Raw genomic sequence first — 14741 nt, forward strand, 5'->3', positions numbered from 1 at the left:
GTCATGTAAAAATGATATTAGATTGTATATCACTGCTTTCATTACCAATCATCTTTACAAGAAGGATGAGCAGATAGATTTATTTTTTTTTTTTTGCCTGGGCCACTGAGTTTCCAGCCTGTGATGCCTCAGTAACCAGGACCATGGCCTGACTCCCCCCTCACACTCTCATCCACCACAAAAGCAAACCCACAGAGCTCAGAGAAAACACCAGAGTACAAAAGCAGCATATAAAAAAAATTCAAGCCTGAAGATACTGCATTACGGGGGGGGGGGGAGTCAATAAGCATCTGTTATAAACCCACTTGCACCCACCTAAGTCAGGAGCAACCCCAGTAAAGCCAGTGAGACCAGTTGTTCTCTGCCTGAAATACAGACATTAATATAGACTCACGCAGGCAGGCTCAGGTTGTTAATCCTTCTCCTGCTGTGAGAATATAAGATAAGAAGCAGGAGGAACACGCAGAGCAACTGCAGCCTCTGCAAAGCTCTTTGCTCGTACCTTGCAAGCACAACCAGCTCCTCACCAACCTGAGGGGGGGTGGGGGTGGGGGGGGAAGGGAACCAACAAAAAAAAAACCATCACAGCCAGAGCCCAGAAAAACCCCAGCTCACTCCCTACTCTTAATAAGTAAACTGACTTAATGAAGCCCATGTGTGCTGAGTTTGGTCCTGCCCTCATTCCCCCAGGGCAGGATCAGCTCGTTAGAAGCAACGAATGGTAGCAAAGCCCAGTTCCAAAGTACCATAGCGGGTCACCCTTATTAAACACCAGTTCTCCAAAACAGCTGGTGTTCTCCAGCCCCGGAGCAGATATTGCTCAGAGGCTTTTTGCCATGAGAATTCCAATATAAAAAAAAAAAAAAAATTAAAAAGCATATTAAGAGGGTTTTTTTTACTTTTTTAATTTTGCATTTTGAGTTCTTCCTCTGCTCTCTACTTCGGAGCTGGTAAGGACACCTGCTGACCCTTTCACCCATACATCTCTAACTCCAAAGCACAAGTGGAGAGGTTCATGGAGATCCAGATGCTGGAACTCAAGGGACACGTGAGGTTATTGATGCAGCAACGTGACCGGACTCCTTTCCCACTAGCTTTTAGACTGGAAAAAATGGCTTCTCCTGCCCAGTGTCTGGGGGCTGCTGGGCAAGGAGGGTCAGGGGACAAGCTGCACCCCCAAACCCACAGTGTCTTATAGGAAAGCAGACACCTGTCCATATGGTAAACAAGGGTTTGGGTTACGCTGAGACTGATGGAAATAACATGACCCGCAGCCTGAAAAACACTCAGGAGCCGGAGAAAAGACAAATGGAGCTCCGTGAAAATTAGACAGGAAAGCACTGTTGCACTCAATTATCTGCTAAAAAGCAATGATCGCATATTTGTATTACACTTATTAACGTCTTTCTCACCTCTAAAAAATGGCACCCTGTCCGAAGAGTATTAACAGTGTAATACATGTTTTTGTTGTTAAGTATGATTACTTTTCATTTACCTTCTTTATTTTACCGAGCGAGGTCTAAATCACTCTACCAAGCACTCGCCCAGGCTGTAATATGTGCTGTGTATTTAAGCTAGTGGTTATGGAGGGGGGGGGGGGGGGGTGTGGAAATATCCAAACCATCAACAAAACAGCTTTTCCAGTTCCTTTCAAGCAATTCAGTCCCCAACCCCAAGTTAAATCAATTAGAACCGCAGTGCTGGGATTTGTCACAGACACTCATGTTAACTCCAAACGGGTTTGTTTTCCTTCCGTTTGCTGGGGAAATGGGAATTGTCTTCGGAGCGGGCATTGAGAGAAGCTTTACCTTGTCAGGAGGCTTGTGGCTGTGAAATACAAGTCAAGCCACTGCCAAATTTTAAAGCTTTCCTCCTGGCTGGTCTCCATCACAGCAGCTCCCCGTCAGACCAGGGGCTTTTTGCCCTTTGTGCTTCCCACACCCCTCCCGCCACCACCAAAGCTGCAATTCGGTGCCGCACTGGGGCAAATGGAAGAGCAACAAAAGGAAAGCACTGTTTCATTCTCGCAAAAATCAGATTTCCACTCATTTTTGTATCCCTGCAGTTTGGCACCGCTGCCCCACAAGTCCCAGGGTGAACGCCGTCCTTCCAGGTGGGCACCGATACAACCGTCTGAGGATGCGGCTCCTACCAGCCCTACAAAGATCCCCGCAGGAAAAAGTCTATTAAATGACGGTTGTCACATCGCATTTCGGGGGAAAACATGAAAATATTACCTTTCCTAATAAACAACCTTCCAGCATGTTGCCATTAACGATTGCTGCTCTACGGAAGGAGTTATTTAAGTGGAATGGGAAATGAATTCTGTGTATAATATACATTTCCATTAAATATTTCTGCACCACACCAGCAGTTTTAACTGAAAGAGTAAGTAAACATTCCCTGTGCATATAACACTTTTCCATTAAGTGTGTCTGTAAGGTAGATTTTTATGATGATTACCGTGATTTTTCCTTCATAAAACTTCCATACACATTTTTAATCCATTACGGCTTGTGAAAGTACGTATTTGCATTTCTGGTAATCCTGAATTTGTGAGGGGTTCTTCCATTTGGGGAAAAATGGGATGAGACAACCCCTTTCTGTAAATCCCCGAGCTCCACACTGGGATCCAGGCTTGCCCCGGCTGGCAGTAGAGGTTTATTTTATATCAGCCAGGTTTATCCACCTCCAAATTAATGCTCATGCAAAGCCACAGCATCTGCTGATGGGTTTCTAGGAAGACATCCGTGGGAATTTGGCCCATTACATATACTTTTGGCCATTTGCTCGGGCAAATGTTGTGCAATTTGGCTGCCAGATCCCTCCTTCACCTCCCCAGTGCTTCTTCCCCTCCCTCGCTGTGGAGCTGGGCGGTTTGGGTGGGCTCAGGCCAGCACCCAGCCTACCTTGCTGAATTTAATGGTAGTCTTTACTCAAATGCCTTTTTTTAAATCCATTTAAATGAACGTGGATCAAACTACAACACGTCAGTGCCTTCTGTGCAAGGGTAACTTAACTACCTGTGGGTCCTGAAGTTAATGGGGACCTTGTGCTATCAGAAAAAATAAAATATGACAACTGCTATGGCTATTAGGTATGAAAACATAAGTTGTGAAACGCACAGTGGGGTCCTGGGCTGCAGTTACCTCTGCTTTCTTTGCTTTTCAGCAATATGGTGTGGAGCTGCTGCAGGACCTCTTTTGTTTATGGAAATTAGCATTTTTTTCCTGACTCTGAGAATACCCTAAAGCATTAAAAAAAATAGGTACTTTGTTATCTGGCGTTCGTGAATAATTTGTAAATGTTTTATGCCGTGGAGTTTGTCCACCTGGCTGCCAGCCTGCAGCCCTGAGGAGGGCTGGGAGGGAGGGCAACAGAAAGATGCTGGCAGCTCAGCGAGCGTGCAGCTATTAATGGGTATTATATTGCCCTGTAAGTTGGGATGTTTCTCAGGAAATGAATAGATATCCTAGTTACAGGCTATGAAAAATCCATAGTGTTTTCTGATTTCTTTCAAAATATTTGTGTGTCTATAGCCTGGAGAGGGACCAAGCCTTGCTGTGCCTCTCCTGAGGATTTTTGTTCCTGATGCCCCATAGCATGCCCAGCACACAGCTTGCAGAGCAGTTTTAAGCTCAAACTCCCCCAGCAAGTTGAGCTGAACAATATTCTGTGCTTTTTGCTTATCAGGGCCTCCAGCACAAATCCTCCAGGGTGCCTTAGCCATGTTTTTCCCACAGCCCAACCTCCGCTTCCCGACGTGGGCTTGGAGAGAACCCAGCAGCTCAAAGGAAAACAGAGCAAAACCCTGAGAGCCTTCACCTTCTGCCATGCCAGAACTTCTCACACTCATTAATTTCTCATCCACAGGGGAAAATAGAAAGTTTTTCTTGAAAACCAGATCCATGTAGTGGCAAACCTGATCTAAAGGGAGCCTGTCTTAGAAAAGCAAGAATTAGCTGAGTTTAGCAGCAGCTTTGGGGTATCAGCCTGAGCATCACCCCGGGGTGGGTGCAGAAGTTGGGGGTTTTTCCAACAAGCACATGCCCAGCACGGACGGCAATCAGGCCGAGCTCACTCGAGAGCAGCCAGATACTTGTGATGATAGTTGAGATGCACTTCCCAACACTGCGCATCCGATCACCCATCATCAGTTTTAATCCATCAGCACGATGGTTTACACGCTGCGTTACAGCCTCGTCCCACTGCCAAGCCTTGGGCTTTGCTACTGGCATAACTTTGCTGAACGCAAAAAAATACTTGGAGCGCCACCTCCATCCAAGACTTTAATAGCAACTCATTTCTCCCCTAGGTTTTTTGTTTTGGTAAGGGGCTGATACATAGGTGCTACATACAACCTGCTGCCATCCAGCTGCTGCTTGGTGCAGAAGAAAGAGCAAGAAGAAATTGGGTCAAAGTAAAAATCATTATTCTCAGGGTGTTTTTTTTTTTTTAAAAAAAGGCCAACCTATGGAAACTTTCTTGCTACTTTCCTACTATACTCAGGGTATTTGTGCAGTAAGAAAACACTCAAAACGTACCTGCTCAAGGGTGAATAGGCAGTAGTCTCATTTTAGAATACAAAAAAATTATTTGGGCCACCAGGAAAGGATTTCACCACTGCCTGCCTTTCCCTCCTTCATTATAATGGGAAGCATAACCTCAGCCCTCTCCAAAACCACTACAGACAGTAATTATTTTGAAAGGAGAAGTGACTGTTAGGTACCAACAGCTGGTGGGGTGGAGGATGGGGAGGAGAGGGAACACACATGCCTGTGCCCCCGCATTAATTTGGGAAGGTGGAGAGGAAAAAGCTATGGCTCAGAGGAAGCACACCAGGGATGTCTCTGTGTGTTTGCACTCATTCTTCACATTTGTTAAAACAATAGAGAAATGTTTCCCTTTGGAAAGTTTGTACCTCCCATTGTCTTTATTTTTTTGCAAATTCACTTTTGTTCCTGGAAGAGGAGCAAATGATGGAGTGCTCTGTCAGAGCTCGATGAATTGTGGGCTCCTTTTCTTTTCATTTAAAAACCTAAAACACCTTTTTTTTTTTTTTTAACCACCTTCTTCTCCTTTTCCAAATCAAATAAAACAAAGAATTGCACGCATCTATAACCTTTGGTTCTGCTGTCACTGACGGCCAATAACAGATTTCTGTACAGCAAAAGAAAAATCTCCCGGTTACAGCAAGAGCGCAAAAAAAAATCTTTGCTCTCTCTGCTTGAGCATCTCAGCATCACCCCTGAGCAACACCCCAGCCAGGGACTTAAACCAAGAGCACATTCAAACGGGTTAAAACTGAATGAAGGTGTGGGTTTAAGAGCCTGGTACAGCTTGAGTAGGCAACAAAATGCTGCCGGTTTATTAAATTCCCATCCTGCCACTACAAGTTTCATCAGCTGGCTGCATTGCACAGCACGTCAGGCTGCAGGTGAGTAACTCCAAGGGAGGGGAGAGCTGAAGAAACCCCAAATCTGCCTAAGTATGTTAGAGGAGGGGAGCGCAAAGGCTGGGGATGTCCTTGTCCATTGCTCAGCCATTCAGCCCCTAAGGGGTATCTTGGAGGGGCAGGGGCCATGGCACCCCCCCAGACGAGCAAAGGGTGATGCCACGCAACACCTCGGCTTCCTCCTTCACCCCCGCTGCCCCCCGTCCTTCCCTCAAAACTGCCATTCAGCACAGACGCACGTGCACGGCTCAGGGAGCAGCTGCTGCCAATGAGCTCACCTATATTTATGCAAATCACAGTAATTATCATTTGAGAGCACTTGCCAAGGAGTCTGATTACATGGCAGGTTGGGTGATGAATCCCAGCCCTGGTGGCGGTGCCCGGGAGCTGAGCGGGGACCTGCTGCTGCCTGCTCAAGGTGGCCTGGGACCACCAGCTGCCTCAGGAAGAGCACGGAGGGTCAGAATACAGCTGCATATCAACCCCCACCAAGCCTCCAGTAAATGCAAAGAGTCCTTGCAGTTATAAACACAGTTATTTGTGTTATTTTGGACTGATTTGTCCCTGCTGGGAGCATCGGAGTCATGTCAGGCTGCATGGGACTTCAGGCTGCTCAGGGTGGTCATTCCAGCCCGTTGCTGGCCACTAGCACTTGTACTGCTTTGAAAAGAGAGAAAAGGCTCGTAATTCTGGAACGCAAAGGGCTGTGTGTTGTATCAGCTCCACACTAGGGTGTAACTATCCCTGCAGGGTCCCACCAGGAAAGGCTTCTTCCTTTCCTATGGGTTTCAGAGCTGGTCTTCATCCTTCTTCAACTCCTGCAGTAGCTCAGCAAGCTCCTGCCTCCCACTCACCTCACCATCAGAGAAGATATTTCATGGAATACCTGTTGAGGACATCAGGAACCAGAGCCAAGAGGCTGGCCCCTACTGCAGGGACTTGGAGAAACAGTGGGGTCGGTGCAGAGAAGGGCCATCTCCCAAAGGCACCTTGCCTGGGCTTGAGCACCCAAGAGATGGATGGAGAATCCCAACATCAGAGGACAACGCTCCAGCCTGGGCTACTCATTTCTCAATGGGATTCACTGGGTTTTCTTTGGTTTCCCCAATATTGTGCATAATAAGGTGCTGTTAAAGGGAACAAAAACTCTGGCACTTACAGTTACTGCTGAGGAAACTCATATTTTGCGTGATCTTTTTTTTAGGTACAACATGGCTTTGGAAAGACAATGGAAACTTTCATAGCATCACCTTAGGAGTTTCCAAGGCTTCAAATTTTAAAAATTCCAAAATAGGAAGCATATCGGCTGAACAATGCTCGATCCAGGAACATGTGATTCCTCAGTGCTCCTCTTTTCTGCTGAAACCTGAAAAAAAAAGCCTTGAGGTTGGTCTTTCAGAACCAGATTTGCTGTGGGTGGGAGCATCCAAAGAGAGAACTTCAATGGGAAACTCCACAAAGCAATTTTCCTTTTCCATGTAAAAAAGATGATGTCTTTACCAGATTTAATTCTGCGTGATGATGGATTGTGCAGGCATGTGTACAAAGCTTCACAAGACGACGTGGGCTTTACTCTCTGCCTTTCCTCCACAATGCGCTCAAATAAAGGCTCTTAGCCAACAGCTGCCTGAAGGACATCACAGGTTCAAACCTCCTTTTGGCTGTCGGCGGCCTCGCCGTACCCATCGCCTGTGCCTTGCACGCTGCTGTAACACTTGTCCAGTTTATAGCTGGGATTTTCAGACCTAAGGTTTAGGTGTTAACCTCTCATCTTAGACGGCAAAATTAGAAGCAAACTGCCACAAAATTGCTACCTAGCCATTTAATCCAGTGTCGGGTTTTGCCGGGGGTGGTGGAGTCCCCAGCCCTGGAGGGATTTAAAAGACATGTAGATGTGGTGCTCAGGGCCATGGGTTAATGGTGGGCTTGGCAGTGCTGAGTTAATGGTTGGACTCAAACTTTTCCAGCCTAAATAACTCTATGATTCCATGATTCTAATATCTAAAGACTGCATATTTCTGCAGCCTGTCTCCCTGAAGCTTGTCCCTCCTGTCCCAAGGTAGGCTGAATATAGTTTGCGCCACACTCTGTATAAAGCCCTTGGACTTCAACACGCCCAACACTGCAAGAGATGGAGAATTGCTCTCTTAGTTCTCTCTAACTAAGTCTAATTGATTCTCCTGTGCAACAGAACATGACCACCACCCGGAAACTACTGTCACAGATGCATTTAGCACCATTTAATTATATCATGTGAAGATAATTAGGAGGCTCGCTCTCACCCCACCGTCTGCCTGGCCCACGGAGCAGGGATGCTCAGTGCCAGACGGCGGTACCCACCACACTGGAGACTTACAAGCAGTTCATGCCATGCGTTTTGCCATGTCTGACTTCTCTGCAATTGCAGAAATATGCTGGAATGGCTTTTTCCAGCAATCCATTGAACAAATGCCCGTGAGATGCACCCTGCAGAAGCCCCTCGGCAGCCAATTGCCCCAAGTCCTAGTTCCCACCAGCAAATTTCCAGGATGCAAAATCAGTCCAGAGCAGGTATTTTTAGACCCTCATCACATCCTAGCCAGCAAACAGCATCACATAAGGCTATTTATAGTAGTATCCAGACATGACTTGGAGTAAGATACATCCTATTCCTGTGCCTGTCTCATGGTATCTGAAATGGAGCTAATACTCTGCAGCAGCAGTGGGAACCGTTCCCCATTGCTGTTTACATAAGCTTTTGGAGATCCACAGATAGAAGCTGCTGTTGAAGTGAAAAATTCAAACCTCCACAGAAAGTAAGTAGCACTGAGCCTTTATAAATAGTCTGTGATGCAGGGAAACTTGGGAAAAGTCTCTGCGACTTGAAAGTGCATGTATTTTTGTAAGCATGCAGGGAGATGATAAATTATTTCTTTTGATCCTTTTCACTTCTGTGCTTACAGCTGTAAAAAAAATATGCTAAAGGCTGCTTCTTTTTTTCCCCCTCTGAATCTATTGGTGAATGAAAAATCCTACAGCACAAAGCAAAGTGTTTTGGATAAAAGCAGGTATTGGAGCGCTGCTCAGCCCTTAGCAGAACTTCTAGGATTTATTTCCCTGCTTCCTTGCATTAACAAATTACCCTTAACATCTCTTCAAATTCTCACCAACTCTTTTACAGCCTTCTGTACTTATGTGAGAGAAATTCCTCCTCTTCTGAAAAATTTGGGACAAGATTTGTCTCTTCCCAGTTGCAGCCTCCCGCGTCTTGGTCCTGGCACAGGAACGGGGCATTTGATGCTTTCAGCACCTCACTAGGTAGGAAAAATTTACCTCTTTCCCTCAAATAATTATTACTATTATTATTAATATTACTAGTATCATCATCATCATTACTGCGTGCTATTGTGAATGGAGCACAGCAACAAGAGAAAAACCAAACTTCTCTATTTTTAATGGTTTGCTCTGATAACTTTTGCAGGGATTCGGAGGCAAAATGCTTATAACTCCACACATCCATAATACAACCCGTGTGTTAAGAGAGGAAGGACCTGGAGCAGCTATATTGTGGCCAATTCTGCTGAGCGAGCAAGGAGACAATGCTTAACGTGCACAATTACACCCATTCTCACTGCAATAACCAGGGTCTGCAATTTGGCGACAGAGGCAATCAATGTATTTTTGCAGAAGATTTATCGGATCCAAGAGTAAAGAGAGTGCTTTGCCCCTCTCCCCGTGCGCGTGTTAATCACAGCAAACTCATTTAACAAATAAATAATGCTAAAGCAAAAATGCACAAGGCCTTTTTAATTAAAAAGTGGCTGCTGTCTTGATGTTAATCCAATAAACTTGAAGAGGGTGGAATTAAGATCCCGATCCTTCAACTTTGGCTCAGAAGTGTGAAAAGCCATATAAGCAATTTTTTAAATAGTCTTGTTACGATTCCTCCTGCCTCCTCCTAAAATCTGTGCCTTCTCCGGCCTGCCCCTCTCCTCTGCCACAGCCCAAGCGCAAGCCAGGGAAAGGCTTGAAAAGGTTCCCTGGCTGGGAGCAGGGGCGGTGTCCCTGATTTTTTACAAATGTTGACACCTGAAAAGACACGAAGCATTTATACCCCAACCCTGTTTCTCACACCAAAAAGAGCTTTTGCCCTCGGTGTGGCTTCCCAGGTGTGAACCTCTCGACTTCTCTGATGTTCTCTGCATTTCAGGGTCAGGTAGCAGAAAGGTGGTTGGAAAAGTTTTACAAAAAAGAAAATTATCCCATGTGTCTTCCACACTAAAAAGATCAAGGAAAACAGAAAGAGCTGGGGGGTGTTGTTCAGACACCCCCCAAAATGATTCACTCCCAGGTGGACACCAACTGTCTTAGTGTTTTGCATCAGCAAGCTTCAGCCTGAAGGTATTTCATTATAAATAACTTACAAGCCTACAAAAATCTAAGAAGGAGTGGGAAGTTTTATTAGAAATCCTGAAAATCCTCTAACTCCGAGGGGGCTGGCAGGCTCGGATATAATTAAACATGGCACTGAATAGCTCTACAGGCTTTAATCAGGTTTGTGACAAACGCAGGGTGAGCTTGCCTCAGTAAAAGGTTATGTTTGCTTCATTAAAATCTGGATTCTGGCTTTGTCCTTGATATACTCTTGCTCCAGTTTCTTTCATCAGTTCAGTCTTCGGCAGAGTTACAGAACATCGCCCATGAAGGATGCCAAGAAGTAGGTGCTTAAAAAAAGTTACCAATTAAATATCCCTTCCGAGCTCTGCTCTCATTTTTGCACCTGAAACGCAAAACCTGAATAAAATCCCCTGGCCAGTCATCTTTCAGGTGTTGAAGAAGCCGGTAAAATTGGGATGCTCTCCCTCCTTCCAGTCACTTGGTAATTACATTACATGAATAATATAAATCTACGGAAACTGGTGTTTGTGGGGCAGTGATGGGGATGCAGTCAAAAACCATCGTGCCAGCCCTTATGCCACGCACAGGTGCCTGCAGCACTGATTTTGGTGGAGGAATCTCACTGGAAATATCACCATTTGCTGCTGATTTCCTCCTGACAGCCCCTCTTGGAGACCCGTCAGTTAGCCAGCCCTCCATCTATTTAATGTGCTCGTTATTGATAGCTTGCCACGATAAATGTTAATCAGAGTGTCAGCCCGCGCTGCACTAACCACTTTAGAGAAGTCTATTACCTCAACACAGTCACTTTTATCAACCAAATGTGTTATCTCATCAAAGAATGAAATCACGCTTCTTTGACAAGATCTATTTTCCATAAAACCATTTTGACTGGCATTAATTACACTCCTGTGCTTTAATTCTTTATCTATCACATCTGATGTCACCTTTTTCCATTCTTTCCCCCAGAAATTGTCAGGCAGCCCAACCAATGCTCACCCGCAGCTTCCTGCCTACCCTGCCTTCACCCACCGCTCCCCGTCTCCTCCTGGGACGGTCATACAGCTGGCCACCAGACCAGCTCTCCTGCCCAGGTCAAATAGCCCAGCTGTGTCGATTTAGACACGTTCATCCCCGCTCACTGGTGTTTAGTATCCTCTGTGACTGCTAACAAGGTGGAAATTTCCCTGACATCCTCACACGATTCAAGAAATCACCCTGGTTCTTTCAAAATGCAGCACAAAGGCAATTACTGGAAGGTCCTCACGGTCATCATCATATTAACAATCCCCTGGTCACCTTTGCCGAGCCCAGGATATATTCCCAGGACACTTGATAGAAAATTCTTATTATCTTTCGCTATCCCAGTGCAGGATTTTTTCCCACTGATGAAAACTTTCCTTATCCATCTCTACAAGTAATATCTTCTCATTAAAATGGGTGCAATTTCCAATTCCTTTTCATGTTTTGGATGGCAACATTTTCTTTTTCATTCCTGCTTTTGCTTCACAAGTAGACAATACTGTGCCCTTCCATGATTCCAGAGGCACAACTGGGCATCCTGTATATTCCTTTTAAGGAACATCCAGGATTTATTTGCTCTTTTTCTTTACGTTTTCTTCCCAGGGAAAGTCATTTATCACTTTCCTCTGCTTGGGGAAATCAGGGCCTTTGAAGCATGGGGTGTATCCCTTGCAGCACCGTGTGCTAGGATCCATATCAGGACCAGAAGTGGCTGGAGAAGTTCCAAAATCAAACCGCCTCTTGCAAAATAAACCATCTAAAATCATTAATCACAGGGCAAACCGAAATTGCTACAAGTTTGTATCTCACGGCTCTTTCAGCCTGAGTTTAGGTGGTTACAAAAATCCATTCTCGTAACTATAAAGAGTCTTATTAAAGAAAAGTCTTAGAAAGATCAAAATTACAAATGTGGCTCCAATTCTTTTTGTTCTATCACAGTTCTTGCGTTCGCAGCGACTGGTGCTGGGGGATGCACAAAGCCAACTACAGCGCACCAGATATGAGCCATCAAACAACGTTCCCGGGCACAGCACATTCCCTCTGAAGCTTTCCTTTATTTCTAATGACTGTAATTAGCCCATGGCGACTTCTCCACCCAGGAAACAAATCCCAGAGAAGTGTCACTTCACCTTCCTCCACCACAGTCCCCAAGGCAGAGGTGGCTGGGTGGTGGTGGGGCTTTTGCCGTTCGATGGTCATCTGTCTGGATCAGATATTCTCATGGTGTTTTATTTATTGGTTTCAGGAGGCCATGACCATCCCCTATTTTCAAAACCTGTCGCCTTCACGATCCCCCAAGTGATGCCACTCAAGGGACACCTACTCCTGGATCTACTCAGACCTGAGTGAGCTCTACAGCTGAGTTGTCTGAAGAAACCCTACAGCTATTTCTTGTTCTGTGTATAAAGATTTACTCGTTTTCACCTACATTAAGGTTTCACCTACATTTAAGGCTTCAACTACTAAATAACTGGAATCAGCAAGACATTTCCCATGGGCATATTACTGTATTTTTTCCAACAGGGGTACATTTACACTTTCAATTCTGAAGTTTTTTTGTCCTGAGAGCAGTTTTAGGGAAAAACAAACAAACAAACAAACAAAAAAACACCCACACAAAAAAAAAAAAAAAAAGAAAACAACCAAAAAAAACCCAACAAAGCAAAAAAACCCAACCCAGGGCAAATGGATTTGCTGTACCATGTCTGCTGCAGGGCAACAGTTCTTGGTCCCTAAATGACATTATCTATGGGAGTCCAGCACCAGTGACGATGGGAAAAGCTGGATCATACACATGAAAAGGAAGATGCCTTTTGGTGCGTGCTATTCCCTCACCAGATCCCTGGCAGCATGCACAAGCGATTCATGGAGCGTGGCAAAGTGTTACTGGAAATGATCACTCTGAAATCTCCATGTGGATGTTTAATGGTTTCATCAAATTGTAAGATATATATTTGCTTGTCTTCAAGATACCTAGTCCTGCAAGTACCTATATACTGATTTGACTCCACTGAGTCCTGCCCAGGGCAGCCAGTGAGAATATTTTGGAAAAACAAGTTATCTGTCTGCACGTAGGCCTCAAAGGCAGAGCCTCCATGAAGCAACCACATGCACCATCCATCGGCATACTGAGCAGAGCCCTTTACAATTTCCTTAAACCCCACTGACCACCCGTGGCACTGAAGTACTGCTCTGAGACAGATATTTAAAAAACATTTAGACACCTAAATGGCATGTAGATGGATTTCTAATTGAGCTTATTGAAAATCCCTCTTTTTGTGCCTATCGTTAATATTAAAAGCAATCGTCTGGCCACAAGTATGCTGATAAAGAGGGACAGAATTAAGCCTTAGCTTAAACGCTTTGCTGGAATGAATTTAACAGATAACAAGTAGCCAAAGCATGCAGGAATTTTTCAGTGCCATATATCTGTGCCAGTTAAAGCGAGAGGATTGAAGGACCGCACTAAGACATGTGTTGGGAGCCCTGTCTTAGCTCTAGAGACAGGACATTTTTAACCACAGGCAGGCAAGGTGTCAACCCTCAAAAAATATTTTGTGAGATCTGCAATCTAACCATCCCTAATAGAGCCCGTCTACCCTCTCCACGCCGAAAGCAAAGGCAATTGGCTGTGGATGGCTTAATACAACCATAATAAAGTGTTTGAAGGAGATCTCGCATGGAATTAGTTACTTGATTGTAAAGAGCATCTTTGTCACTGTCACTGGTTCAAGGGCAGCCCAATGTACGCCACGTCAGGGACACGGTACAAGCACTGCTGCTTGCACAATTTATAGCCCATGATACAAATTAAAATCCAATAAAGCTTTTATAAAGGCTGCTTTGGAAGTATCAAGTTCTTTCCACAGTGCTCATATTTTAGGTGATAGATTTGTATAACGACTTCACAGTCGATAAAAAAATGTGTAATTCTCTAAACTTCTGTCCGTATTGGTTGTAAAATAGTTACATAAATCTATTGTCTGAAGGTGCAGGCAGTATGGAAGGAATATAGGGTATACCAAATGTATATGCAGGTGCAGGCCAGTTGACGTAGCTGATGTTCTGCCTCTTGGTTCGCTCCACTTTGCTCTTTTGAACGGCACAATGACCTCGCAGCTTCAGGGCCATCCCTGCTGCGGCAGCAACGTGACCTCCCGCACCACAGATGCTACCCGTAAATCCTACATGGTGTCTCAGGGAGACGCATCTTGATGCTAACCCAGAAATGACTGGCTCATTTTGAGATCACAGATTAGCAGTGTCTGGTTTCCAGCACTACTCTGCTCGGTTCCAGTCCTTTCAAAGGCATTTAACCCCCCCCCACCCACCCCCCACCCCACCCCCCGTAGGACCATATTTCTAACATCTGCAGGTAAAGTGAAGCCTCAGTTTCCTTAGCGTTGTCCAAAATGATGTCTCACCAAAAATTCTTGGTACTCATTTATTCAGCTGGACTTTCCTAAGGGAGCTAAGTCCCGGATCTGGACCTATTTTTAGTTCCGTCCTAAGCCCTGCCATGACACTAGAAGTGGAACTCCTCCCAAAAAGAGAAGAGGGGCCCACAAGGTCCACACGCAACTGAATCTCTTACTCCAGTTTTACCCTTTTTTCGCTGCTTTGGTGGAACAAAGAGAAGCCGCAAAGAGAGGTAGAAATATTAAAGCAAGGATTATGTGCTTAATTGTAAATTGAGATGGAAGATTAAGTCTGTAGAAAGAATTACTTATGTGGGGGCCTGTTGGGAGCTGTTCCTCACAGCTCATTTCACACCAGCTAAGTGATTTTAACCCTCTGCCTTCCCCTATTGCTTCTTTCTTACACCCATCACAGCTGAAGGAATTTACTTTGTTTAAGAAGATCATTAAAAGGCTCATCCCCGTGC

General features: G+C 45.1%; 1 long non-coding RNA gene across 2 annotated transcripts in view; it reads right to left on the reverse strand.

Moving 5' to 3' along the window:
• Positions 1-305: 305 nt before the first annotated feature.
• Positions 306-14741, reverse strand: part of LOC308056366 — a 43881-nt gene continuing 29445 nt past the window's right edge. Inside the window, exons 3-4 of one of the 2 annotated variants that reach the window (XR_013924793.1) lie at positions 6706-6821; positions 3233-3247 (exon numbers count right to left, since the gene is read on the reverse strand). This is a non-coding gene — a long non-coding RNA (uncharacterized lncRNA). Of the gene's footprint in view, positions 6822-14741 lie in introns of both variants that reach the window. The other variant, XR_013924792.1, reaches the window with a different exon arrangement.

The sequence above is a fragment of the Falco punctatus genome (genome assembly GCF_963210335.1).
Source record: "Falco punctatus genome assembly, chromosome: Z".
NCBI lineage: Eukaryota > Metazoa > Chordata > Aves > Falconiformes > Falconidae > Falco > Falco punctatus.